Source organism: Myotis myotis, unplaced genomic scaffold, assembly GCF_014108235.1.
Source record: "Myotis myotis isolate mMyoMyo1 unplaced genomic scaffold, mMyoMyo1.p scaffold_m19_p_7, whole genome shotgun sequence".
In the NCBI taxonomy this organism is placed as follows: Eukaryota; Metazoa; Chordata; class Mammalia; order Chiroptera; family Vespertilionidae; genus Myotis; species Myotis myotis.
In genome coordinates, this window is record NW_023416379.1 from 57,721,980 (window position 1) to 57,734,678 (window position 12,699).

Consider the following 12,699-nt stretch of genomic DNA (forward strand, 5'->3'; position numbering starts at 1 on the left):
CATTTGAAATTAAGGAGGGGAACACAAGGAAGATTGGAAAAAGCAAGATGGAAATTAGATTACAAAACAATAAGATTAAGTGCTCCTTTGAGGGTTAATACCCTTTTCTATGGGTATTACTTCTGGTATTTCAGAGGTGTGTTAACCAAGATGCACAAGAACTATGGACAGAGCTGGCTTAAAACCCTTCACTAAAGAAGCAATAGCACCCTAGCTATGTAATGTGCCCAATGGATAGAGCATCGGCCTGCAGACTGAATGCTCTGGTGGAGTAGCCTAATATTTTATTGTGGTTATAAACACAACTCAGACTGAAGGATCCTGGGTTTGATTCTGGTCAAGGGCACATGCACAGGTTTCTGGCTTGATCCCCAGTAGGGGGCGTGATCAGTGATTCTCTCTCATCATTGATGTTTCTATCTCTCTTTCCCTCTCCCTTCCTCTCTGAAATTAGTAAAAATATATATATTTTTAAAAGAAAGAAGCAATAGGCATGGGGCATGACTACCCACCATGACCTGCCCAGTTAGGAATTTATCACCCTGTGAGGTTATTCTCCCTTCCTCTCTGAAATCAATAAAAAATATATATTTGTAAAAATATAATCATAACTATGAAAATAAACATAACCTTTCAGGATGATGGGTTTTAGGATGCTATACTTTTACTGTGTTAATTAGAATGAGAGTAACTGAATGAGAGATTCCTGTCTAAGGAATTTCAATTAAAAAAGACTCAAAATGTCTGTTCTTCATTTCAGCTAATCCACTATAGGCATACCTCGCTTTATTGTTCTATGCTTTGTTGCCTGTCATGGATGTTGCGTTTTGGGGGGTTTTTTTGTTTTGTTTTGTTTTTGCAAATTGAAGGCAAGACCCAGCACCAGAAAAAGGATTACACCTCACTTTATTGGGATACTCACTTTATTGCAGTGGTCTGGAACTGTGCCCACTCTCTCCAAGGTATGCTTTCATAAAGTTTTCCTTTCAGCAATAGGATAGTGATCTCTTGATCTCTCTGTGTACCCCTCACCTCCTTAATTCACAGGCTCTCATTTTATTGATGGTATTAGCAGCTATTTCATAATTGGTAGTTAGAATTGCCATGCAGTGAAATGTAAGTGGTTGTTGAGATCTTTGTTGATTACAGATTTTTAAGTTAAATGCCAGTTTGGTATCTGGTGCTATTTGAAAGGGCCAATCTTCCACAGCAGGGATTTTAGTGGAAGAATGCCAAGCAGTGCTCACTTGGTGTCTTGTTTCCAACTCTCGCTAATGGTGCCAAGTTTATTATGGGTTAGAAACGGAACATGATCAAGTAGCCCGTTTCTAAAATGTAATCATTTAATTTCCATATAATGTTATGAGGGCAGTTTAATTATTTTATAATTACATAACCTGAACATGATATAATGCAAGGTCATAATGAACACACTATCTTGCAACCTGAAACATGGAAAAAGTTGTCAGCAAATCATATACAGAGATTCAATTAAAGTAATACATAATCTGTGTTGGCATCTCTTTCTCTCCTTTCCAGGTGGGCATTCACTCGGAGTTTTCCTGGGAATATAGTAATTCTGGTTTCTCTTAGTTCTTGAGCTTTCTAAAAACCTCTAAGACACTATTTATTGTGTGCTTTTCTTAAAGTGTAATAATGATACCCAACAGTGAGACAGAATAGCATCTATACATGAGAGGATCCCCTCAGTACCTGTCTGCTCCATTCTTATCAATGACATGCAAATAGAATAGGCTTAGATGCTGGGCAGTAAGCTGCATGGCCTCACACCATTTCTAAGTAATAAGAAAAACATGTCTATGTCAAAAAATATTTCTAGAATATATAGATTTCTAAATTAAAACTTCATGGGTTTTGTCCTGGACAGGTAGTTCAGTTGGTTAGAGCATCATCCTAATACGCAAAGGTTTTGGGTTCGATCCCTAGTCAGGACATATACAAGAATCAACCAATGAATGCATAAAATAAGTGGAACAACAAATTGATCTCTCTCTCTCTCTCTCTCCCTCCCTCCCTCCCTCCTTCTCTGTCTCTCAAATTAAAATAGAAAAAACTTCATGGGTCTTATGGATATAATAAGAGGCAAAAGGACATTTCACCTTATGAGATTACCTCAAACTCAGATAACTCTAAAGTACTAATAATTCCTTTTGTTATAGTTCTTATTCTCAGAGGGGTTTTTATGCTTCAGGTACTAAAGAGAAGTTGACTGATAAGGATGAACATAAAAAGATATTTGTTCTTCATGATCTGGAATCCACAGTCTATAGTTATATTGTTTAAAGAGGCCATTTAACTGTGTGTTGTTGTTGTTGTTGTTTTCAAGGTGATAGGGTGATCCCTGTGTGTTAGGAATACAAGTGAGAGGAAGATGCATGGGCAGGTACTGGGAAGGACTGATATTATGGGCTCCTTTGGGAAAGAAATCAGGACTTCCTCAGACACCATGCTCTACAAGGAGAGGACTTAGTGCAGGGGTGGGCAAACTTTTTGACTTGAGGGCTACAATGGGTTCTTAAACTGGACCGGAGGGCCGGAACAAAAGCATGGATGGGGTGTTTGTGTGAATAATAATATAAATTCAAAGTAAACATCATTACATAAAAGGGTACGGTCTTTTTTTTTTTTTTTTAGTTTTATTCATTTCAAACTGGCCGGATCCGGCCCACGGGCCGTAGTTTGCCCACGCTGCCTTAGTGAGAAAGTCAGTGGAGGAGAAGCTGACAACCTCAGTGCTGGGACTGTGGCACTGAGAGTCTTACCTGAGGTGTCTGGACTGAACATAGGTGGTGGGGAGGCATAGACTGTCAGATCTGTATATCTGTGAGCAGGAGTTATCTTCATTGCTATCAGTTCTTCTACAAATTTTAGAGTTGTAAAATAGCTCAAAGACAATGAAAGGCCCAGTGGCCCTAGCAAATGATCTAATTCACGTAGTTTTCTACTCAAGTCATCCAGTAACCTTTTTGGTCCATTTCAAAGTCTTTCACAATTTTTCCCTACATTGGCAATCACGGAAATAAGCAATCGCTTTTAGATGCTCCACAAAGTCCTATTCATTACTAAATTCCTTCACAAATAATTCCACTTAGAAGATTTTCCGATCCCTTCAACTGATTGTGATCTCTCTCATAGCTCTACAATTCCACTGTGTCTCTTTTATGGCAGTACTGTATTTCATTTTACCGTCAGTAATAGTTATGTTATATCTCAGCGATTTTTAACTGGTATCCCGTGGCACACTGGTGTGCTGCAAGAATTTTTTTTTATATATATATAAAGTATTTATTTTTATACACATATTTACCTACAAAATTTACAGAAAATAAAACAATGCAGAATACAGAGAATACCTTCTTAAGAATTCTTAGGAGCAGAGGGTTTTATTGCTACAGTTCAAAGAATAAAATCTGATGCATGTGAAAGCCAGGATGAACATGTTTCCATGAAATGGTAGCCTGGTTAAAAAGTTTTTGTCCTGTTACTGAATTTTCAGTTTTATGTCAAATGAAATTTAAAAGATTGCTCTTAAAATTATTTAAAACTTCTCAAAATCTTCTAATAAACTGGTAAAAGTCACCTCCAGTTCTTTAAAATATTTACAGCAATCCCAATAGTTTAATTTTAAGATATTATAGTACCTGTGGCCAATATGCATACACAGTATGTCAGTAACACTCTCTGAACAGTGAAAATTGTAGACTCTCATTTGTGACCTCCCCCGCCACCGCCCCCCCCCCTTCTCCTTGTGATGGAGTGGATGACCAAGTACACTGTACAATACTAGTGCAACGGCACGTTGATCACAGCATAAAATCCAATTATCTAAAACAATAGCTTTCAAATTCCCAGACAATACAAAATTTATAACTAAACTGGAATTTTTAGAAGCCTCTGAAATGTTCTTAAAATTAATTTAAAAATAGAAAGTAAATTTAGCATTAAATGAAAACAATGAATAGGAAAATATCTCCCCAGTAGTGGTTGAAGTTCACTCTCGGGTTTAACAAAAATTGTTTCTCAAAACATCTATGATTTCTTACAACATAATGAAGATGAGTTTTCCTCAGTCCGAGCCCAACCCGACGGTTTCCTGCATTATGATTAAAAGAGAGGAGTGTAGGAATGAAAGGCACCGCTACACTTAACAGCAGGTTTCAAAGAGCCCTGGAGATGGCAAGCTCATGTTCCTGAAGTACTGGCGCAGGAGAACCAAGTCCACATAAGGCTTTCCTCTTTGACACTGGCATTGATTTGCTATTGACAGTAGTTTGCAAGAATACATGATAAAAGCTGGATGAGTTTCTGTTCCTATGTTTAACTTAGTAACACACACACATACTTCATCTGCAACAATCTCTGCAGGATCTGAAGTCCTAAAGTGACACTAATACTGATACGCAAATAGCCCGCGGTACCAGCGGTGATCATGAGTCGCCACCGCCAAGCTATCTGCATAAATATTGCTCATGTCTTGGCGGCTGTTGCTCTGACCGTCCACATCCAACTGCACAGGGACTCCTGCTGGCTTCTGCTGCGCCGCTTCCCTGAAGAAAGGCTGTGTTAGGTCCCGCTACAGTGACTGCAGAACATGAGGCCTCGGTTTCAGCATCAGTTTTCCTGTGTCATCACAGGACATGCTGTACTCTGCTAACATAGTTCGACATCTCGCGGCTATAATGGATGGAGCAACTTCTCTCTTGTGTATTCTAGCAAAGAACAAGCCTATTAGAGTGATGCAACTAATGGTGGGAAATGGGTGATTCCATAAGGACGTGAGGAAGGACACCTTTGTGTCTCAGGATCTATTAACCAGTTCCAGGCACCAGTAGCTGTACAGACAGATACCACTCTAAGAGGCATTCTCCAGCGTCCAGTGGCAGGTTGCAAACAAAGAATATATTCAGTAAGTTTCCTCTGGAAAGCCTTGAGATCTCCCGCCTACTCCAGCGAGTTCACGTCACTGACGCGGTCCCGCTGCATCGCAGCTTCGTGGGTGCCCCCCCCCCGCCATCCCCCCCCCGCCCCAACACCGACTCCCACTTCTCCTGCTGCAAGAATTTTTAAAACATGCAGTATCTGACTGTTTAGTCAGGGCCACTGACCTACTTTCCCTTAGATTGCAAAATAAAAAACGACAACAGCCAACACAACAATAGTTGTCCGGTATGAATGAATCAAAATTATACCTATTTTTTTTTTGTCAGATTGGCAAAAATACTTGATGTGGGTGTGCCACAGAATTTTAGTAATTAGTTTATGTGTGCCATGAGATGAAAAATGCTGAAAATTGCTGCTCTATCCTATTCCCCATAATGGATGATAAATTGAGTTTATAAAATTCTGTGCAATAGCTATCAGAGGGCCTGCATATATAATGTGCCCAATAGATATGCCACATGAAGTTTAGTGTAATTCTTACATCCATTCAGCTACACCTAATTAGCTTTGTTTAAAAGTAAAGATGGCAGCTTCCTGCAAAGTAAGATCTGAGGAGCTGATGATCTCTGTATGGAATCATCTTTTACTTCATTAATATAAATTGAATAACTCTAGGCTTTGCTTGCTTCAGATCCAGTCTATTCCCAAATTTCTCCCTCTTGAACTACTGTGAGTGCCTAAAATAATTCCCACCATTGAATTTACTAGTGAATTTAGTGAATCTCTAAAGCAGTGGTTCTCAACCTTCCTAATGCCGCGACCCTTTAATACAGTTCCTCATGTTGTGGTGACCCCCCAACCATAAAATTATTTTCGTTGCTACTTCATAACTGTAATTTTGCTACTGTTATGAATCGTCATGTAAATATCTGATATGCAGGATGTATTTTCATTGTTGCAAATTGAACATAATTAAAGCATAGTGATTAATCACAAAAACAATATGTAATTATATATGTGTTTTCTGGTGGTCTTAGGCGACCCCTGTGAAAGGGTCGTTCGACCCCCAAAGGGGTCGCAAACCACAGGTTGGCGACCCACAGGTTGAGAACCGCTGCTCTAAAGGCTATTTTAGTGCTCTGCTAGCCATTAGCTCCCATTGATAGGTCCCCATGGAGTAGATTACCAATTTGATAGGTCGCAAAAGAATCATAAGAAAAGGAAGGTTTCTCCCCTCCTTTTACACAGCAAATGAAGAAATAGAACATTGAGAGTTAGGAATATGCTGGGTCTATAATTATTAAAGATGAACAGATGTCTCTCATGGTCATCCTTGTGAAAAGACTTTACTGCTATTTGCTCCAGTGAAATTAGAAGTTTAGAAAAATATTTCCATGAAAAGTGTGAATAAAAAATGTTCTAAATTTTTAAGGGTGCCAGGTTAGATCAGCCATGGGCAAACTACGGCCCGCGGGCCGGATCCGGCCAGTTTGAAATGAATAAAACTATTGAAAAAAAAGACCATACCCTTTTATGTAATGATGTTTACTTTGAATTTATATTAGTTCACACAAACACCCCATCCATGCTTTTGTTCCGGCCCTCCGGTCCAGTTTAAGAACCCATTGTGGCCCTCGAGTCAAAAAGTTTGCCCACCCCTGGGTTAGATCATGATCACCAGCTGATATTTATAGGTTGGTATTACACTGAAATCTTTTTTATGTCATTGGATATATGAACACGTTGAGGAAGTTTAAAACACTGCCTTCAAAACTAGAAATGACTGTACTGGAACCCAGAAGACTTGGCATCCTTGCATAAAAGACACTTGGTACCAATTATTTAGGCACTAAATGGGTGTAGAATTTCAGATTAAATTACCACCATTTTGATTCAATTAGCTTTTGATTCAGTGCCTCTGTCTTTAATGACAAAGTTATTTCAGGAAGAGCTGAGCCTCAGAGAAATTTTACCCAGCTAAGTTTCCCCTAAAGGGAGGAAGTGACTCACACATTACTTGCATTGACAAATAAAACCACAGTGCATATCTGTTTCCTATGGATTTTAATTTGCAGCAACAATAAACTGCAAGTAATAGGCTTTAGGTTAAATGGTTGAATATGAAGTTCAAATCAGAATTAAGAGGATTTGTCTTGAAAAAGGCGAGGTAAATGTCATAGGCACAAGCCTGAGAAGCCTTATAGAAATGTCTCCCTTTTCACATCTCCATAGCTTGGTTTTATATCCCACCCTAGATATTTTTATTTGAATCTTTTCACTTTAATTTTTTTTAACTCAGGTTATACCTTGCACTTACAATACCCAGTGGAAAGGGACAGTGAATATGACCAGGAAAAAATTTTAATTTGTCAGAGCATGAATTTCCCAATTGAGGCTTTCCCTTCGAGAACACTTTCTTTTCCAAATACACGCTGCTTTTCTCCCTCGTCATTTATTCACCAATTTATTCTCACATGATTACATTTATTTATTTATTTATTTATTTATTTATTTATTTATTTATGTTCATTTGTTCACTTCTTGAACAAATGAACACCGACTGAGAACCTCTGGTGTTTCTAATGGAGATACTATTGGCATTTTGAGGGGGATAATACAGGACTGTCTAGTATATTGTCAAACAGTTATTATCTTTAACAAATCCACAAAGCAGTTCTCAGTCCCTGAGCAACCTAGCCCACTCCTCATTTTCATTTTCAAACATTGCAGGAGAAGAACCCTGGGTATGATCCACTGCCAAAAAAATATCAGGATAAATAAGACAAGGTTGTGGACCTTAAGAAGTTAGTAGCCTTATAGAGAAAATAGACAAGTAAGTACAGTACCGTAATACATGCTATGAAAGAAATAAACACAAACTGATGACTCCTGGAGATATACAAGAAGTCTTCTCAGAGGCAGAAATGCTTAAGCCAAGTCTTCAAGCACAAATAAAAATTAGCTAGATGAAGAAGATTTCTAGCCATCAGAAGAGGTCCAAAGGGCATGCCAGAGTTTAGAAAAATGCTTTAGAAAAGCTGCAAGGAAATGCATGCAGGCTGGTGCATAGAGCTGGAGTTGGGGAGGTGGTGATTAAGAAGATAGAAGGTGTGATTGTAAGGTCAGTGTCATAGGCCAGGGTAAAATATTTAAACTTTATTCCTAGGAATATGGGGGCATGGAAGTGACAGGATCAGATCTGAGTCACAGTAATTCAGAAGAGAAATGAAGGATACTTCAATGAATTTCAGTGAATACTGAAATGGATACAGCAAGGAATGCTAACACTCTTTAGCCAAAAACCACCAGGAATACACCTTTAGTTGAACAAGTTGGTTTTGTTACTTTCTGCAAGATCACTGTGAGAAACAGAGGGGTGTTTTAGTAAGAGGGTGTTAGGAAGAACCTGTTCATCAGATTTGAGTTTTAGTTGGCTATTAATAGTTAAGTGGCATTGGTTTGAGTGAGTTTTATTTGTTTATATGTGAAGAGAGATACTCGATCAAGTGAATAAAATGAGGAAAAGCATTTAATAGAGAGTGAAATAGGAGGGGGGAGAATAATTAATGGAATTAGAATTCTGCAGACTTTGGAGACCACAATTTTTCATTTGTGCATTACAAATGATTGTTTGCTTTATTCTACTAACATCTACCAGCCAAGATGAAAGAAAGTAGAGAACATGTGTTAATTATTTCTATAGTATCTATTTCCCTCTTTTCAATAGCTGCTAATCTCCACTTGGGATTCATGTGATTCTAGAGAAATTGATTCCATTCCAGCTTCAGGATGGGAGCACAGAACTGATTTTAAGCCCATCAGTTTTCCAATTTATCTGGCCAGAGTGATTGGTTCAATGGTGGGCCTGTCACCTAGTACTTTCACTCTGAATTCAGGGACACGTATTTGCATTTTCCTGCTGGATATGAATGAAGAAAAATTATTTTGAAATTTTAGAATGCTAAAGCTTCTAATGAGGAAAAATGGGTCACATACCAAGGACTGGGAACAAGAATGGCGTCAGAATTCTCAATAGCACTACTGAAAACCAGAAGGCAATGGAGCAAGGCCTGCACTGAGAAAGAAACTGACCCTGAGGGAGGCAGAATAAAAAAGAAGCTTGGTCTTGCTCATATCATTTTAGCTGCAAAATCAAGCCCCATCTGAAGCCAGTTTTTACCTTTGAATATTAGCCCAAATACCCTTTATTATTTAAGCAAATGTATGTTCATCTTTCTGTTGTTTATAATCTAGTCTCTAGTCTAACCAAGGTAAGGAGTAAAGAAGGCCAAGTTGACTGTAGGTTGACCTGGGGATGTGATTGAGTTCAGCATGTGCAACAAGAAGGTCAAGGGAATTAAATATCTTGGCAAAAGAATGATTAAAATGGCCCTAACCGGTTTAGCTCAGTGGATAGAGCATCGGCCTGCGGACTGAAGGGTCCCAGGTTCGATTCTAGTCAAGGGTATGTACCTTGGTTGCGGACACATCCCCAGTAGGGGGCGTGCAGGAGGCAGCTGGTAGATGTTTCTCTCGATGTTTCTAACTCTATCCCTCTCCCTTCCTCTCTGTAAAAAATCAATAAGATATATTTTTTAAAAAAGAATGATTAAAATGATGGTGTTGGACTCAATAGGTACAAAAGTACCTGGTCTACCTCCACTAAAATTCTTTTTTTCTTTGACTTATCTTCTTAGGGCCACATGTGTATTTTCCATGCTGACTATTACCTAATCTAATACATTCAAATATATTATTTTTAAGCATTGTACTGTGTTAAGTTTTGTGATACTGAAGTCTAGGTTTCTGTTTCTAATACCTGAGCTGTATAATTAGGGGCCGCACACACACACACACACCATTCTCCCATTCATTTATGAAACTCTTAAAAGGCAGACAAGCCAAAACAGGAGGAAGAGCTCGGGCGAATTTTACAGATGGCAAGTGCAGTGGGATTTGAGAGGAACTGGAATGCAATCTGTGACATTCAGCTAATGTGGGGTGATTAGAGGAAGTTCCCCAGGGCTCTCTTTTCTCTCATTTAACCTGTTAGCATTAGGGAGGGCAGAAGCTTTAATAATCTGTTTCCTGATGTGAGAGATGAGGGATCTTGTTACTTGCTCTGTGACCTTGAGCAAGACAATTAACCCCTTTGGGTATCATCTTTTTCATTTTAAACTTTTTGGTAATAATTTGAGTCCCTACTTCTTTCTCAGTGTTGTTAAGGCAAACCAAAGTACTAATGGGAAACAAAGGATATTAAAGTACCTTCTAAACTGGAAAGCACCAAAGAAAAGTAGGCAATGATAATAATAATAATAATAATAATAATAATAATAATAATAATTAATGGTGGCCGTTGGCACACCCAGAGCTATCCCAACTTCCCTGTTTTTGTTTTGTTTTGCTTTGCTTTGCATTTTTTTCATCAAAAATCTAAAATGTAAGGTTGGAATTTTAGAAGATACAGAAGGAACAATAACAAAGAAGAAATAATTGTTATACAATCATAGCGTGCATACCTCTGATGATCCTCTCTATCATATTCATTTTGGGAAGGCACATTGTGCAATTGTGTAAAATTTTAGAAAGTGCTTATTCAGTTACATTTTACTCACAGATGTAAAACTAGTGTCAAGATGGATGTAGAATAAAACTGGCCATTTCTGTTTGGGAGCAAAGAAAAATTCCATTCATATCAAGTTGTTTGTGTGGTTCTGCTTTTGTAAACCTTGTAAATTAATTTCTTCATGTTATAACATGAGTGAACTGGGTACAAGTCCCAATACCAACAAGGATCCCAACCCCCGTATACATTTAGTACCAAGCAGTCACAAGGGTAATAGGGGAAATATTGACTATGGGGTCCTTAGAGATCCTGCCCTGGTTCTCTTCCTCATTCTTCTTTCACTTAGGTTAAGATAATTTCTATATATCTTCTTTTTTTCCCCCCTCTGAACTAGATGTTTCATTTTTTTCTCATGCTTTCTTCTCTGGTCATTTGCTTGTCCTCTTATCCATTCCTGATCTTATAATATAGGGTAATTGTAAAGCCCTTTTCAACACCCTCCTTTTCAGAGCCCTTGCTGAAGCTGTACAAAAAAGCGGAGGGTTTTCCAGGCAGTCTTCCTACCATCTAAGAACCCGTATGGTCCTCTCCAGCCCTCTCCTAGAAGGTTTGAGGGAGAGCAGTACTCTATACCATTGGTGAGGTATAGAAGAAAAATCTGTATCCTGGACACAGAAGTCCACACCAGAGTTCGTTTTTTTGTGTGTTTTTTTTTGTTTTTGGTGTGTTTTTTTTTCCAGGGATTTCAGGAGAACAAAAAAGTCAGAACATGAGAGCCATCAATAATTGCAAGCTAGCACAGGCTTCAGTTCTCTCGGCTTCTAAAGGTGACAAGGCAGCTATGATCAGGCTTATAGCAAGACATTCTTGAGGAATATTTATTTATTATAATAAATAGACAGTATCTATTTATTACTGTCTAGCCTGATATCGATTTCTTAGTGGCTTCAGTGTGCAGAGATATGTTTTAGAGTTGTTTATCACTCCTCAAAATCCCTCAGAAATTGAAGATATCCAATTGAGACTAAAAATAAAAATCTATATTATTAGAATAAAAATCAGCCAGCTTTCAAAGCTGCAAACAACAGAACCCACATTGTCTAGTTTAATAAAAAAAGGAATGTGTTAAAACGTTGGGCATCTTATCCAATCTCCAAGAGGGTTTATAATCAGGTTTACAGCCTGCGTGGCCTGTAAATATTAGGCTACTGGGCTTTCCAGTGAAGACTCTACCCTTTCCTCTTCTAGAAGAATGGAGCTTGCAATGTTTCATTGTCAACATTGTCAACTACTAGGGCTTCTATCCTCGCTACCATTGGAATCGGGATGCCTTTTAAAAAATTATTTCCATTTGTTTACTTTTTAGAAAACCTTTTTTGTTTTTGCAATAATTATAGATACCCAGGAAGTTGCAAACACCTTTCACCTAGTTTCCCCTTGTACCTTGCACCTTTCACCTAGTTTCCCCTCCTAGATACATTTTCTGTAACAATAGCTCAAATTCAAAACAAATTGATATTGGTAACATCCATAGACCTTATTTCAGATTCAGATTCCACCACTTTTATATGTACTCATTTGTGTATGAGTGTGTATTTTTGTGTACAGGTCTGTGCAAATGTGTAGCTTCATGTAACCACCACTATAATCCAGATACAAAAATGGTCCATTCCCACAAAGATTTTTGTCATGCTGCCCTCTTATGGTTACACCTACTTCCTTCTGTCCCTAACCCCTCGCAACCATTAATCTATCTCCGTCTCTATATTTCTGTCTTTTCAAGATGTTATGTAAATAAAATAATGTATGATATTTTAAAACTGCCCCTGTCCCCACCACACACACACACACACACACACACACACACACACACACACACAGCATATTGCCCTTCAGGTCCTTCCAGGCTATTGTGTATACCAATAATTAGCTCTTTTTCATTGTTGGATAGTATTCCAAAGTAAGGATATTCCATGGCTTGCTTAACTGTTCACCTATTGAAGGACATTCTGGTTGTTTCTAGTCTGGGGCTATTACAAATAAGGTTACTGTGGCTATTCATGTGCAGGTTCCCTGGTCAACTTTTGAACCAATGCCTTCCTCAGGCAAGTCTGCTTGGCCTGAGGAACAGAGCTCAGGCCAGAGTTTCTGTCCAGGCCTAACAGATCTTTCCTCTTCATTAGCCCTTACAGATCATTTTCAGTACAATTTTTAACATCCACAACATG

General features: G+C 38.4%; 1 pseudogene; it reads right to left on the reverse strand.

Moving 5' to 3' along the window:
- Positions 1 to 4,594: 4,594 nt before the first annotated feature.
- On the reverse strand, positions 4,595 to 5,004 carry LOC118660723 (annotated as a pseudogene).
- Positions 5,005 to 12,699: the final 7,695 nt, after the last annotated feature.